The sequence below is a fragment of the Heterocephalus glaber genome, unplaced genomic scaffold (assembly GCF_053883595.1).
Source record: "Heterocephalus glaber isolate CG9 unplaced genomic scaffold, H.glaber_assembly_v1.0 deba00001729, whole genome shotgun sequence".
Taxonomy (NCBI): domain Eukaryota; kingdom Metazoa; phylum Chordata; class Mammalia; order Rodentia; family Bathyergidae; genus Heterocephalus; species Heterocephalus glaber.
The window spans coordinates 9546181-9562298 of record NW_028258440.1 but is presented as its reverse complement, the minus strand read 5'-3'; positions in this window follow the sequence as shown (position 1 = coordinate 9562298).

Genomic DNA, 16118 nt, shown 5'->3' with positions numbered 1-16118 from the left:
AGAATTAAGATTGCTCCACTCTGGGCATGATTGCTACCTGCCCCATAGGTAGGTATCCTTGATAGGATATAAAGAAAAGAAAGAGTGTAATTGCTTGTAGCTTGCTACTTGCTTCCTTCTGCCTGTCTTGCTTTACCAGGAACTGTTTCTTCTCTGAGATGACCTTTTGCCATATCTTTCTGCCTTGGAACCAGCCAACTATGAACTTAAACTTTTACAAACTGGGAGCTCAAGTGAACCTTTCTCCCTTTAGCTTTGGTTGAAGATATTTTGTCTCAGCAACTACAAAAATACCTAAGACACCAAAAATGTCTCAAATGTGTCATTCTTTATAGCCAAGAAGTAGTGCATTTTGTGTAAATATTAAATTTTTATCCATTCATCTGTTGATGGGTTTACAGGCTGCTTCTGGGATTTAGCTATTACAAATTGTGCTGCTATAAACATTGGTATGCATATATCACTGTAGTATGATAATTAACGTCTTTGGTGAAGATACCTAACTGGGGAATAGCTGGACCATATAGAATTTACAATTTCAATTCTTTGAGGAATCTCCATGCTGATTTTCATCATAGTTGTGCTAGTTTGAATTCCCACCAAAAATGCAGGAGTGTTTCCTTTCACCAGTCATTCCAGAATTTGTTATTGTTTGATTTCCTAATGATTGCCATTCTTTCCAGAGTAAGATGAAATCTTAGCATTGTTTTAATTTGCATTTCTCTAATGTCCAGAGATGTTTAACATTTTTTTCATATATTTCTTGATCATTTGTATTTCTTCCTCTGTGAAGTGTCCATTCATTTTTCTATGAAGTGTCCATTCATTTTCCTCTGTGAAGTGTCCATTCATTTTTGACTCAGTCTTAAATTTTAGTTGGTTTAGATATTTTGAGTTCTTTGTATACTTTAGATACTAGTCCTCTCTCTGAGAAGTAGCTGGTAAAATTTTTGCCCTATTCTGTATGTTGTCTCATTACTTTATTGATCGATTCTTTTGCTGTATAGAAGCTTTTTAGTCTGATATAATCCCATTTGTTGACTCTTGCTGCTACTTTTTGTTTGACTGAGCTTCTATTTAGAAAACCTTACCTATACCTAAGTCTTCAAGTGTTTTACCTATTTTATTTATAGAAGGTTTAATGTTTAGATCTTTGATCCATTTTTATTTTAATTTAGTATATGTTGAGAGATATGGTCCAAGTTTCATTCTTCTATGAACAGATAACCATTTTTCTCAATACCACTTTTGAATAGGTTAACTTTCCTTTGGACCCTTTGTCAAAGATCAAATAGTTGAATATGTCTGGGGAGGTTTCTGTCTCCTAAATTCTGTTCCATCAATCCATGTATGTGTTTTTGTTCGAGTATCATACCATTTTAACCACAATTACTTTATTATAGCTTGAAGTCCTGTATTGCTATGCCAACTGCCTTGTTCTTTTTGTCCAAAATTACCTTTGTTATTCTGGGTCTCTTCTGGTTCCATATGAATTTTAGGACTGTTTTCTGCAGATCTGCAGAGTATGCTGTTGGTATTTTTACTGGGACTTCATTGAATATATATGAACATTTTGGAAGTGTGGCCATTTTGACAATACTGGTACTGCCCATGCAGGAGCAAAAGGACATTTTTCCATTTTCTAATGTCCTCTTCAGAGTACTGGAGTTTTCTTTATAGAGGTTTTTCACTTCCTTGAGTAAGTTAATTTCTAGGTATTTCATTTTTAATGAAGCAAATTTGAATGGTATTGTTTTCATAATTTCCTTTCATCTCATTCATTGTTGATATGCACAAATGCTAATGATTTTAGTGTATTTATCTTGCTACTTTGGTAAAATTGTTTATTAATTCCAAGAGGGATTTTTTGGTGTTTTTAGGTCTTCTCTATACAGTATTTTGTCATGTGAACATAATGATAACTTGAGTTCTTCCTTTCTTATATGTATCACTATTATTTCTTTGTTTTGCCTAATTGTTTTGGCTAATATTTCAAGTACTGTGTTGAAAGCAGAGGTGGTAGTGCACATCATTGTCTTGTTCCTTATTTGAGGGGGAAAGATTTTAGTTATTCCCCATTTAGTATAATGCTGGGTATTGCTTTGTCATAAACAACCATTATCATATTCAGTTTTGGTCCTTCTCTCACGTTTTATGCAAGATTTTTATCATGAAGTGATGTTGGATTTTGTCAAAAGCCTTTTCTATGTCTACTGATATAACCATGTGGTTTTTGACCTTTCTCCTGTTTAAGTGATGTATCACACTTATTGGCATCCTTGCATCTCAGAGATGAAACCTATTCATGCTGTATTGTCTTTTTTACAATGTGCTGCATTCTATTTGCTAATATCTTCTTGAGTATTTTTCCATCTATGTTTATTAAAGAGATTGGCTTATAGTTCTCTTTTTTAGTTGAGTATTTGTCTGGTTTTGGGATGAGGGTGATACTGGTTTCTATGAATGAATTGGAGAACACTACATCCCTTTCAATTTCATTGAAAAAGCGGAGGACTATTGGTGATACAATATTCTTAAAATTTTGTAGAATTAAACAGTGAATCCTTCTGGTCCTGAACTTTTTTTAGTTCGTAGATTCTTTATTAATGAGTCAATTTCATTGCTTGCCATTGAATTGTTAACCATATTTATATCTTCTTTGTTTATTTTTGGTAATTTGCATGTGTCTAAGAATCTGCTATCCATTTCTTCAAAGTTTGCTAATTTGTTGGAATATAATTTCTCAAAGTACTTGCTATCATCTGGATTTTGACAGTGTCTGTTGTGATTTCATCATTTTCATTTTTAATTGTATTGATATGAGTGTTTTCTCTCCCGGTTGGATTTACTAAGGGCTTAGCTATTCTGTTTATTCTTTCAAAGAGCAGCTTTTCAAATCATTGATTTTCTTACAGGTTTTTTAGTCTCAATTTCATTGATTTCTTCTCTCATCTTTATAATTTCCCTCCTTAACTTTGGTGTGGGGCTGGTTTGTCATTGTTTCTCAAGTATATGAAGATTTCTCATGAGGTTATTTATTTGGGCTTCCTCTGTTTTCCTAATGTGAGCATTTCTTCTGATGAAGTTTCCTCAGTATTGCTTTCATAGTGTCCCAGAGGTTTGTTGTTTTACAGTCAATGTCATTAACTCCCAGAAATGTTTTAATTTCTTCTTTGATTTCTTCTGGACCCATTGGTTGTTTAGCATTATGTTGTGTATTTTTTAGGAGTTTTTGCCTTTTTCAAAATTTCTTCTGTCATTGATTTCTATTTTTACAGTACAGCAGTTAGATGACATGCATGGGATGATATCAATTCCTTTACATTTATTTAAGCAGGATTTTTAGACTACTATGTCATCTATTTTGGAAAAAAATACTATGTGCTATTGAAAAGAAGGTATATGCTGTTGCAGAGAGATGTAATACTCTGTATATATCCACTAAGTCCATGTGTTCAAGGGCATGGCTCAGTTCTAAAATTTCACTATTGTTTTCTGTTCAGTTGATCTGCCCCTGTGTGAAAGAGCGATGTCAAAACTCTCTACTATGGTTCTTTAATGTATATTTGGTCTTTGAATTTCAGCAGCTGTTTTTGTGAAGATAGGTTCTCCAGTATTCCATGCATTTTTATCAAAGTTATGTATCAAAGTTATGTTTATCAAAGTTTATGTTTATCAAAGTTATGTATTCTTGTTGGGTTCTTTCTTTGACTTGTATGTAGTGACCTTCTTTATCTCTTCTAATTAGTTTTAACTTGAAGTTTAACATGTCTGATATTAGTATTACTACCAAATCTTGTTGTTAGGGTTCTGGTACAGGAAATGTTGTCTTCCATTCTTTAATTTTTAGTCTATGAATATCTTTTTTGATTACATGAGTTTTTTCTGATACAATAGATTGTTGGATTCTGTTTTTTACCCAGTCTGCCTGTGTGTATCTTTCGATTGCAGTGTTGAGGCTGTCAGCATTAAGAGATATTCCTGAGATGTGTTGGTTATTTACTATCCTTGCCTTCTTTATCTGTTGATATATCCTTTGTTTTTTTTTCTTGATTGTTTTTTGTTGCTGTTTTTCTATTGACCTCGCTAGTTTCCTTTGTGTTTTTAGATGTGTCTAACTTGTTTCTATTGAGAATGTTCCGTAGTATTTTCTCTAGAGTTGGTTTAACACTCATATATTTTCTGAGTGGATCATTTTCATGGAAATAGTTTATTTCTCCATCTATTTTGAAGGATAGCTTTGCTGAGTAAGTTAATCTGTGATGCAAGTTATTTGGTCTTAGGGCTTGAAATATTTCACTCCAAGCTCTTCTGGACATTTGAGATTTGTGCTAAGTCTGCTGTGATTTAAATGTACAGGTAAAAACTTTATATATGATTTGTTGGTTTTGTCTGGCTGCCTTTAAAATTCTGTTTTTTTAAAAAATGAATATCTGTGAATTTAATGAAGATATGGCTTGGAGAACTTTTGTCAAAATTGTTTGGTGTTCTATAGGCATTGCTTACTTGTATTTTAATTTTTTTCTTAAATTTGAGAAATTTTCTCCCATAATCTTTGTAAGCATGTTTGTTAATCCATCTGTGCAATCTTCTAGATTTTCTCTAACTTTGATTAGCCTTAGACTCTTCTTCTTGTTGTCTTCTAGTAGCTGCTGAATAGTCTTCTCTTGCTTTCTCATTTTCTTTTTGATTTCTTTAAGCTATTTATTGTACAGTGGACCCTTGAATTATGCATGACCAGCCTTATATATGAACAAATTGGATTATGATGTGAATTTCAGTTTTAACTTACAACCAGAGTTTTGAGTTATAACCAGAATGATGGCCATTTGTGTGGTTGTAAACAAAGATTCACAATGCCAGACCACTGAATGCAAGCATGCAGAAGCATTGATCTGAGCCCAGATGCTAGTGCTCGTAGATGTGATTTTGGTCAGTTTTTTATATAATCACTATGATTACTGCTATCAAAAAAGCCCCCAAAAAGATAGAAAAGAAGCTAAGGAAGGAAGGGAAGGTGAAGAAAGCAATCACACCCAAAAAGAAGAAGGAAATTGTGGAGAAATATGAGAGTGGCATTTATGTGACCAATCTCAATAATACGTACAACATAGGGCCAGGGGTTTAGCTCAGTGGTGCCACTCCCTGTCTGCCAAGCACAAGGTTCTGAGTTCAATCCCCAGTACCAAAAAGCAAACAAGAAAACAAACAAAAAATAATAAGTGCAGCATGTCAAAATCCACTTTCTTGACAATCTTACAGAGAAAAGATTTATATAAGCAAGCTAGTGTTGCTAAAGGTGCTACTCAAATTAGTAAATCATGATCAACAGTATTAGATGAGATAGAAAGGCTATTATTAATCTGGATGAATGAAAGGCAGATGGCAGGTTATAGACTGAGTCTATAATTTGTGAAAAAGCCAGGACTATAAATGCAGATCTCATAAAGGGTAATCTATCAGTGAGTGATAATGGTGAAACATTTCATGCAAATAAATGGTGGCTTCATGATTTTAAAGCAAGAACTAGGGTTCATACCATAACTAGGCATGGTGAAGCAGCCAGTGCTGATAAAAGGGCTGCTGAAAATTATATATACCACTTTGAAATGATGACAGAGAGAAATGGCTTTCCTGTCATCAAGTTTTGACTGATGATGAACTCATTTTGTGATGAAATTGGCCTTTTCTGGAAGAAAATGCCCAGGAGAACATATATTAACCAGAGGCTAGGGATTTAGCTCAGTGGTTCTGCCACCTGCCTTGAAAGCACAAAGTTCTGAGTTAGATCCTCGGTATTAATAATAATAATAATAATAATAATAAAATAAAAAGGGAGGAAATTTTTAAAAATAAGAAAATAATATACATTACCCAGGAAGAGAAAAGAAAATGCCAGGCCACCAGTCTATGAAGTATAGGCTAACATTATTGCTATGTGCCAATGTGACTGGTGACATCAAGAAAAAGCCGCTCTTGGTTTATCACTCTGAGATCCCTAGCATGTTCAGAAAACATAAAGTCATGAAGAATAGGCTAGGGGTCATGTGGAGATCTAACACAAAAGCCTGGATAGCAAGAGTACTTCTTGAGTGGATCAGGGAGGCTTTCTGTCCTTCTGTTAAGAAATATCTAGAGGACAAAAGTTTACCACTCAAGGCTCTCCTCATCATTGACAATGCTCCTGCTCACTCAGGAGATTTGGAAGAATTGGCTTAAGTATTCCCATGGCTCACAATCAAGTTCCTCTCTCCTAATACAACAACTCCTCTACTGAAGCTTATAGACCAGCATTTATAGTTAGCTTTAAGAAGCTATACACTAAGGAACCATTCCTGAAATGCTTCCAGATGGTTTCAGATAGATTTAATCCTGAAAGTTCTGGAATGAATATTGCAACATCCTTTCCTGTGTGGGGTTAATTGAGAAATATCTCTAAGGACACTGAGATCTGCCTGGAAGAATGTGTAGCCTAAAATTATACAGGAGACAGACTTTGAAGGCTGAGTAGAGGAGCCATAGCCTTCAACTGATTCTGTGGTTGATGATATTGTTACTATAGCAGAGTCCATAAGCTTGGAGGTAGATAGTGGTGATGCTGAGAAACTGATGGACAAATACTCAGAGGAATTGTCTACAGAGGAACTTTAGCAACTTCCAGTTGAGCAACGGAGAATGAGAGCTGAAGAGCTTTGTGAAGAAGAGGGTTGTATCAGCAAGCAGTGCATCAAAGTTCTTCTGAAGTAAAGGAAATCCTGAAAAAAATGGACAGTTTCAAACATTTGTAGGGAAGACCCATCCAGACAGAGAAAAAGCCAATGGTTGCATTCACTTGCTTAATGACTATGTTATGCCACAGTACAGAACAGTGTTAGAGAAAAGACAGAAACTGACAACCTTAGACCAGTTTTTATTTCTGAAAATGTTGAGACCTAGTGAGACAGAAGCAGGTCCTAATGCGCTAAAGACTCTCCCAAGGAGAGAAAGGACACCAGAGAGTCAGATTCCAGATGTTCTTATGAATGGGGACTCTCTTTCCAAACAATAATCACCCTCCATTTCATCCTCCCTTCCTGCAAGCCAACGTTGTCAACTTGGTTGATGATTACAGTGTGAAATTGTTGTTTCTGGAAAACTAAGCACATTTTATAACTTTTTGGTGAATACACTAGGAAAATTATTGGTATTTCCGGTAAATTACACACATCCTATAACACTTTTTCTTACGAAAATTTTAGTGAAGGGGTGCTTTGGAAGGTTCAGAATGCATTCTGTTTATATCCATTATTTCTTATGAGAAAAAAACTCTTGAATTACAACTAACTTGAGTTACAACCAGTCTGCACAAAAAAATTGAGTTTGTAAGTCAAGGATCTGTTTCCCCATTGTTCATTTTTGCAATGTGTGAATTATACACTGTTTCTTTCTATATCAGAGGTATTTTTGTCTGACCTTTTTTTTAGGATTCCGTATTCTTGTTGAATTTGTCATTCAAATATTGAACTGTGTTTGTTAACTCATCCAGTTTTTTACCTATTTTCTCAAAATTCATAGTGGGCCTATTGAGCGTAATTGCTGTATATTTTTGGTTCATTTCCTCTTTGAACTCATCTATTTTCTTCATCCCTTCTAAGAGCTTTTTATATATTTCTGCTGTGTGCTATTTGTTTTCTTCCCCCTTTGTGACCCTTTGCTCTGCCTTGAGGGATTTGGGGGGCTTGCAGATCTATTTCCTTGTGTCCCCTTTCTCCTACTAGTACCTGTCATCACAGTTACTCTCTCTCTCAGTTTGTCTATTCTCTATGCATACCGTGACTGTTTATTATTTCTGGTTGCTCTGTAGTGAGGTAGATGGGGAAAGAATGAGGGGTGTTTGGATGAGTAGTTTTCATCAGTAAGGATGTGATTTCAAAGGAAGACTAGTGGTAGATAAGTATAAAGGACTGATGATGGTTCTGATTTTATTGGAATACTTTTAGTTGAATTGGAGGTTTAGTACTGAGAGTTTTCTGAAGATATGTTTTGAGGGCAAGGGAAACCTATGGGGAAAGGGGCTTCATTTTGTGATTGAGGAAAGTTATATGTTTATGAGAACTTGCTTATAGGAAAGAATAACCTATGTAAGAATAGAAGAATGAAAGCCTTAGGATGAAGAAGATTGAGAAACTATACTAGTGAAGATAGGAGTGACTGTGAGGCAGCTAAGTGTGATAAATGTAAAAACTTGGGAGTTGGAGTTTACATGTTTGGAAAAAGAATAAAGATATATGTTAATAATATGGTCTTGGGCATTTGAGGTGAAGAAATTAGATAAGGAAATGTGATGAGTGAAAGAAAATAGATACTGATTAAATTGGAGCCAATGAAAGAACAAGTATAAAAGAATAAAAATTTAATATACACATGAAATCATAAAAAATAACCACACATTACTAAATAACTCAAGAAGTGTACAAAAACAGACCAGTAAGATTTCCCATGGGAACACAGATTGGATTTTCTAATGAGACATTGCATACTTGATTCCCAAGTAGTTTCTTTGCCAGAGAATCTGAGTGCTCACACCCCTATTATTCTTCAAATTGCTCCACTGCAAAACTAGGGTTTGCTCAGATTCAGGACATCTTTCTGCCAGGTTGCGGGCATTCTTGGAGAGATTAATCCAGTCTGAGTTCTTGGGTTAGGAACTCTTGCTGTTCCTCTCCCTGGGTGTGATGGTAGATTTAGCAGACCAGCTCACTAACACTAAATTGCCCACTAAGTCAGGATTATTCTTATGCAATCAATTTCACTACAGCAGTAACAGGCTAATCTGTTACAATGTTATCTATCAGGGGTAGCTGAGAAATAACATACCACAAGACCCTGTTTGGGGTCTCCCTTTAGTACTGAGAACACGGTGTCAAAGTGAGTCTCCAACTGAGGCTGAATCTGGTGTTCTGATCACAGGAACACAATCTGTGATCACTGCTCCTAACCCCTCAATGAGACTCGCCTAATTCTGCTCATCAATTGCATCTCCAGTGACTGCACTTACCTTATTTACTCTGGGAACTTGGCTGTATGAAGCCACCAAGGGGCTGCTCTAGGACTGATGTTCAAACACCCAGCCCTTCCCCACAATGGCACCCTATCAGCACCTGCTTCAAGTGATTGTGTCTTGCAGCACTTATATTGCAGTCTCTCCCCTTGTGTTGCCCCTGGAGGGCCTCCCAGGGAATGAAGTCTCAGATTCTTCCAACTGTCTCCAACAGCATAAGATTCTCCTGGTCACCATGCAGTTCTCTGTGGGCAGAGAAGTTATTAGTTTCACTGTGCCTCCTGGCTACTAGCCAGTCACTCACCATCTGCGGTGCCATGGTTTTCCCTCTGCAGTGTGGGCCACCTCTTCTGTATAATTTAATCCCATTTTCTTCTCCTCTGTCAGTTCCCTCGTTGTTCCCATGTGCTCACCCCTCACTTCAGTTCCTTTCCAAGCTATTGTCCTCCAGACTTCAGACAATTTGTCCTGGAGAAGGCAAGCTCCTGGCACTCAATGCTTTCTCTTTTGTTTCTCTCTGTATGTCAGTTTTAAAATAATCCTTGATTTCTTTTATGCATTATATTTTATTCTGGGTCGTGTTTGTTGACTAATGCAAAAAAGGAAATATCAACACCTGCCTCATTTAGATCCTTTTTATGCTACTAATTAAGGGGATCACCTCTTAGATTCTTGATCATACTTAGGACATAGCAAGGTTCTAAGCTAAGTACATTGATCCAATCTTCAAAAAAATTCTTAATCATTATTGTATTTCAACAATTTAGGAGAGTAAAATGATAGTTTTCATTTTTATGTGTACAGTATGCTTTATTCCCCTCTAAGTTGTATAAAGGTTATCAACCTCAAAGAAGATTATATATTTCCAATAGACACTAGTTGCTTTCTCACACACATATATAGCCAAAAGTCCTCCATTTTTGTTCATTTCTAACTAAACAATTTTGAGTTGATACTACCCCTCTACCATCAATTTTTATGTCATAAGTATGCTACTCACAGATACTCAGTTCACTCAATGTCTATATTGTTAATGGTCGATTATGTAGTATTAATTTTATTATATTCATGTTTTGCATGAACTATAAACCTCTAGAACCATGTCTTACCAGTGTGTAAGCTGTTGTGTGAAAACTAAAATACATCTATTTTTATTAGGCATGATTAAAAAAAAGAAGTGCTAATTTGGTCTCACTACTATCTGTGATCCAAAAAGTGGCCCTTTTTCAGAAATTTCATGTAATAGTGACTTGATCTTATAATTCTCAGCATTCAAAGTTAGGAGGAATAAATTTCTGTTGTTGGTGAGCCCAATGCTTCATGGTATTTTTCTGTAATGGCACAAATGGATTAAGACTTTTAGAAGTGAGGAGAGAAGCTATTACATTTTAGACATATACAGAAGAATTTGTTATAGAGAAAATGTGTGGAGTGAAAAAGTTGCATAACTGCAATGGGAAAGAACTATAGTTAAAATACTTTTAGAAATGATACATGCAAGTAAAATAAGAAATTACATCTTGGTTTATTAACCTTGAAGTGCTTCTTAGTAATTTGGCCAGTAGATCTATAGTCTTCATATTTTCTGAGACATTGTTATTATTATATCACTCAAAATAATATTGATAGATTTATAGTTATAAAATATATTGATATCCATTACATATATCATTTATATTAATACATTTAAATATTTTATATATTAATTATATATTGTATAATATTATATGAATCTATTATGTTATATTAATCTAGTATTGATTACATTATATATTACATATATATATATACATATCTCTCTCTATATATCCTCCTTTACTGGGAATTACAAATCTGGTGTTAAAAGAGGTGTCTCTGCTATCTAGGCGTTGACAACAACTGACAAATGTTTTCTTCAATTTAGTCTCTTTTAACAACCAGAAAGGGATGGGTGGAAGTATTATTATCACAGGAATGCATCTCATCTTTCAAGTGGAAGCTTATAATCTCAAAAATAAAATTTAGAAAAAGAAAAAAGCCCATGTGTTCATTCATATTAAAGTTCTGACAAATACAAACTGTTTGTGATACCATGCCATCTAGCTTTATCCCTAACTCCCAAAACTTGCAAAAAAAATATGTTACTAGCTGCTAGTGAATGACACTAAATATCCTATGCCATGACAGCCATAATCCTCTGATAAAATAGGCTTTTTTATCTGTAATGTTATCATCTGTCAACAAAAGTGATGTGATATCACATCAAGGACAGAACATAATATGATTTGGTTATGGATACCCTAAGTTTTCCTTTGCATGAAATAATCTGATTTAGAGATCTCTGACAAGTACTATAATTATTTAAAGTACTTATGACAAAGTAGCATAATCTGTCAATATTGCAAACATAATTGCAATGCAAGTAGTCAAAATAATTGTGATTAAACCTCTCTTTAGACAGTGTTTAGAAGAGTATAAAATGAAAATGACAAGAAATTGTCGTTACTGACATTTAGAACTCAGGGAGGATATCCAAATTATCTCTAGAGATTGCTTTCATGAAAAATGTTTCAGTTCTGATTTTGATATTAGAGGCACACATATAGTGGCTTTATAGTGGCTTGCATTTTTATAAAATTGTCAAATAAATTTTTCCGTTTGCATAATGTGGCATATAGTTCATAATTACCATTTCATCATGATATATCACTATAGATGAACTTCACCAACTGGGCTTTGAGAACTTCCTTTATCTTTTTCTTATAAGAAGCTTAAATTATAGGTGAAGTTCTTTCTTGAATATTTATGTTAAACGTACTCTAACTCTACTTATTTATTTTTTATAATTTTATTTACATAGCTGAATACTCTCAGATAAACATAATATTCTCATTGTTACTTGCTTTATATAGTTTAGAATATTATAATAGTTAGCCATCAATATTCACTTTGATTATTTTGGCTGCTGCAAAGATAATAATGTTTGGTCACATGGTTTGGATTCTTCTACTTTATTTCCCTTAATGTTTAAGTTATGTCCTACATAAGCTTCAAACTCATAAATGTTGATTTATGTGACCATGAACAAATACTAAAAAGCCACTTAGTCTTCAAAAGAAAACTATAAATACATATTTTTATCAGTATAATGAATTATTGGCCTAACATACTGAGCAATAAAAATCAGTTAAAAACCTACCAACAGAGTCATCTTTTAAAGCTGCAAAAAAGTTAAACATAATTATCTTTCTAGAAATATAGTTTTGAATATGAGCCTCAATAAAAGATCAGATCAGAAACTGCACACTACCTTCTGCACAATCTTCTGAGTAAAACATATTATTCTTGTGTAAATTGAAAGTGTCCTTTCTGGGTGCCCTGAATACAGGACATACTTCACTGTGACCCAAATGGAAAATCACTCATGACCAAACTTTCATACCTAATCAGAAAATTTTATTCCAGATCTCCTCTTTCTCAGCATACTTGTATATCTAACCTGAAGTTGTTTTCTAGATCATTGATCTGGACACATCTATATTTTATAATCCTTGCCACATTCAATTAAGATCATGCATTATATTGAACTGACATTTCTATATTTTCAGACTCTCTCTGCAATACTGCTAAGATGTTTAAATCATTGAACTCTATTTTAAATTATATTTAGCTGGGTGAGGGTGATGATGCACACATATAATCCCAGCACTTGAAAGACCAAAGCAAGAGGACTGCAAGTTCAAGTTCTGTCTGGGTTACTTAGTATGAATTTGTGTTCAAATAAAAACAAACAAACAAACAAACAAATAACAAATAAAAGGGGTTTGGATGTAGCTCAGTGCAAAAATCTGGTTTCAATCTCCAGTACTTCAAAAATATTATCTATGGAACAAAGGTGACATCCTATAGGATATTTCTAAATAAAGATTTCATAATAATTTCTCTGATTTTAACCCAGATTGATTATAAGGGTAAAATTTATGGAATTTTTAGGTATACTTAAAATTAATAAATTAATACTGTTATGGATGAAATCCCAAATTTTCAGTTGAAATCTTTCTAGTGATCTCTGAACATTATGGTTTCTTTAAAACTGGTTGATACATTGTTTGTATGCAACATACTCTAGTTCTTGTATTATTAACATTAATGGGTAAGATCATATTCTTCAAGCATGTTAGTAAAATATTATAAACTACTTCTGTTTTGAGCACTTGTTTCACTTTGCCAATTAGATCCAATTTAATAAATATAATTAAATTTAAATACTATGTTTCTTTTATTAGACTATACTATGCCTTGTGGCAAATCACCACATTTGACTTGGTAAATGAGAAGATAGAGTCCTCAGATACCTTTTATTCTTCAACTTCATCAAAGTACTAATTTTTAAATTGTGCTAAAAAAGAGTTATAAGTCAAAGCTATACTTGAGGTCTTTGAATGCATTCCATATAATGTTTTTTGATGTTCCCATCAAATGATGAGAAAAATAATTTGAGAAAGTATAATTTCATATGACTGAGCTAGTGGTGCAGACTACATGGATTTCATACAATGATACTGATAAATTTCAGAATACCTTGCAACTTCTACAACATTAGGAACAGGATTCATTTGAAGTCTTCTTGCACATTTAGGTATTAAATACAATGTTATTAATATATTATGGGCTTTGGGAATGAATAACTTTACATTTACAACTAGATTGTAAATATAAACCCACTAGATATGTTGTTAAAATATAGTATTTTCCACTGTTCAAAGGACACACATACATAATGCCATCTTGTTTACCTGCTTCAGGTAGAACTGATAATGAAATGGGAGATTATTCTTGACAAGAAAATTGATCTCTGAATAGATGTTCTGCACATGGAAGCATCACCCTCAAACTATCTGAGCTGAGCTGATCCAGATTAAATCTGATCCTCAAAGTAATTTTGATAAAAATATATTCTCATCAAATAACAATTCTTAGATCATCGCAATCAACTCTCTGAGAAGGACCATAACATTTTCACTTAAATGTGTAGACAGGTTTGGATATTCTTTATAACTTTTAAAAGGCAATTAAGTTAGTAAAAATAATTAGTGTATAACCTTCCAAGTTGGCTGCAATCAAATGATACCATAGGTAATTGGATGCATCATTTCTACATATTTGTGAAAATTAGACTTCATTACTCCAGTTATAGCTCCAGCTTGCATAGTTAAGCTTAAAGGGTTATTTCAATGGAAGAACTGAGAAATTTCCTCCATTTCAAAACAATAGGAATAATAATTTCTATTATTTTTATTAGTAGATATTTCTATAATGCTTATTCTTGTTTGATATACAATGAAGCCATTAAATATTTTCTGGATAGGAAAAACTAGCTAAAATACTTTTTCCTTTTTGTACTAAATTATCATAATATACTTAAATAATAAGCTCAATATATCACATTAGAAGATATTATGATTACAATCTGATATCATTATGATTACAATCTACATATCACCGGCAAACATGCTTACCCTTTAAAAGAGAGAAGTATTTATCAAAAATATGTTTTAAAAAAAGTTTTTCAGGCAGAGTCTAGCTTATTTCCCAAGTGAGACTCAAACTTGTGAACCTCCTGCCTCAGCCTTCCTAAGTACATAATTTTACTTATAATAATAAAAGGTATCTTTAGATCTTAAATTTTAGATAGCTATATTTTCAAACTTTAATCTACCCCTACCTTACAAGATAATATTTCTCCTTCATAAAAAAAGTACAGGCATGTTAGTATGAATAGTTATAGTAACTTCGGTATTCTGTTCTGCATGAACTGGCTTTAAAAAACTAAAGTTCTTGGGCTGGGGGTTTAGCTCAGTGGTTCCACCGCCTGCCTTGCAAGCACAAGGTCCTGAGTTCGACCCCCAGTAACAATAACAGCAAAAGAAACCCCAAAATTAAAGTTCTTTTCTTGTTACTGTCTCAATTTATTTTAACTTTATCATTCTATCACTGATGAATTGTGCTATTTTCAGTAGATGATACTGGAAAAGTAGAATTTAGTAGTTTCTGGGAGAAATATAGAACTTTTATAGATACAGGAAAAAGAATACTTGTCATATACTATTTAGTTTAAAATATGTATATTGAAAGTATTGAACACTGATATTAATGAAGTTTAATTGAAGATAGGCTGTTTCTTTTAAAGATGTTCATAGAAGTTCATGATTTTTGGATTATAAAGTCTGCCTCACTGTTTCTGGAATGTAGTTCTTGGTCTTAGTCTATCAATAATTAAAGAATGAGTATGTTTTATAAATTAGAAATCATAAAGGAATAAAGAGTAGATTAAACAATTGGGGGATTTAATTCACAGAAAGGAAAATTTCACTTTAATAAAAAAGTATAAAGAATAAGTCATTGTACTTAACTGCAGGCAAAATAAGAAAAAAGTATATACTTTGACTCATACAAATCTGATTTCTTTCGAGATTTAAATTTCATTATCTGTATGAGCTGTGGCAGTTCGTTCAATTTCTCTAAATTTTGAATTTCTAATTTGTAAATAAAGCATAAAACGTCTGCTTCTCCTTGTTGTACTGAAGATTAAGTGAGGTAATGAATGTAGAATGCCTTTAATTATGCATATGTATTATAATGTGTTATATCTTATTAATGGAAGCACTTTGTTAATTGATTTTATGAACTTTTAATGAGAATAGATGTCTGATGATACTTAGATCTTCAGAGTTCCCTATTCTTGCCCTGTTGCCTGCCTTCTTTTGTCAGATATCATTCTTTCAGCCTCATTTAACATTTAAAAAGTATTTTTAGATTACAATTTTGAACTAGTAAAAATTTGCTTTAGCATTGTGTTTTTTTTCTCATAATGTTCATACACTTTCACAGATCTGAATAATTTCCCTCATTATAAACCAGAAGTCACTTTTGGTTTAAGCTAATTATTGTTTAGAGAATTCAAACTACATACATTTAACAATCTATGCAGTTTAAAATATTGGCCTTCAGGGGCTGGGGATTTAGCTCAGTGGTTTCGCCGCCTGCTGCGCAAGCGCAAAGACCTGAGTTTGATCCCCGGAACCAAAAAAAAAAAAAA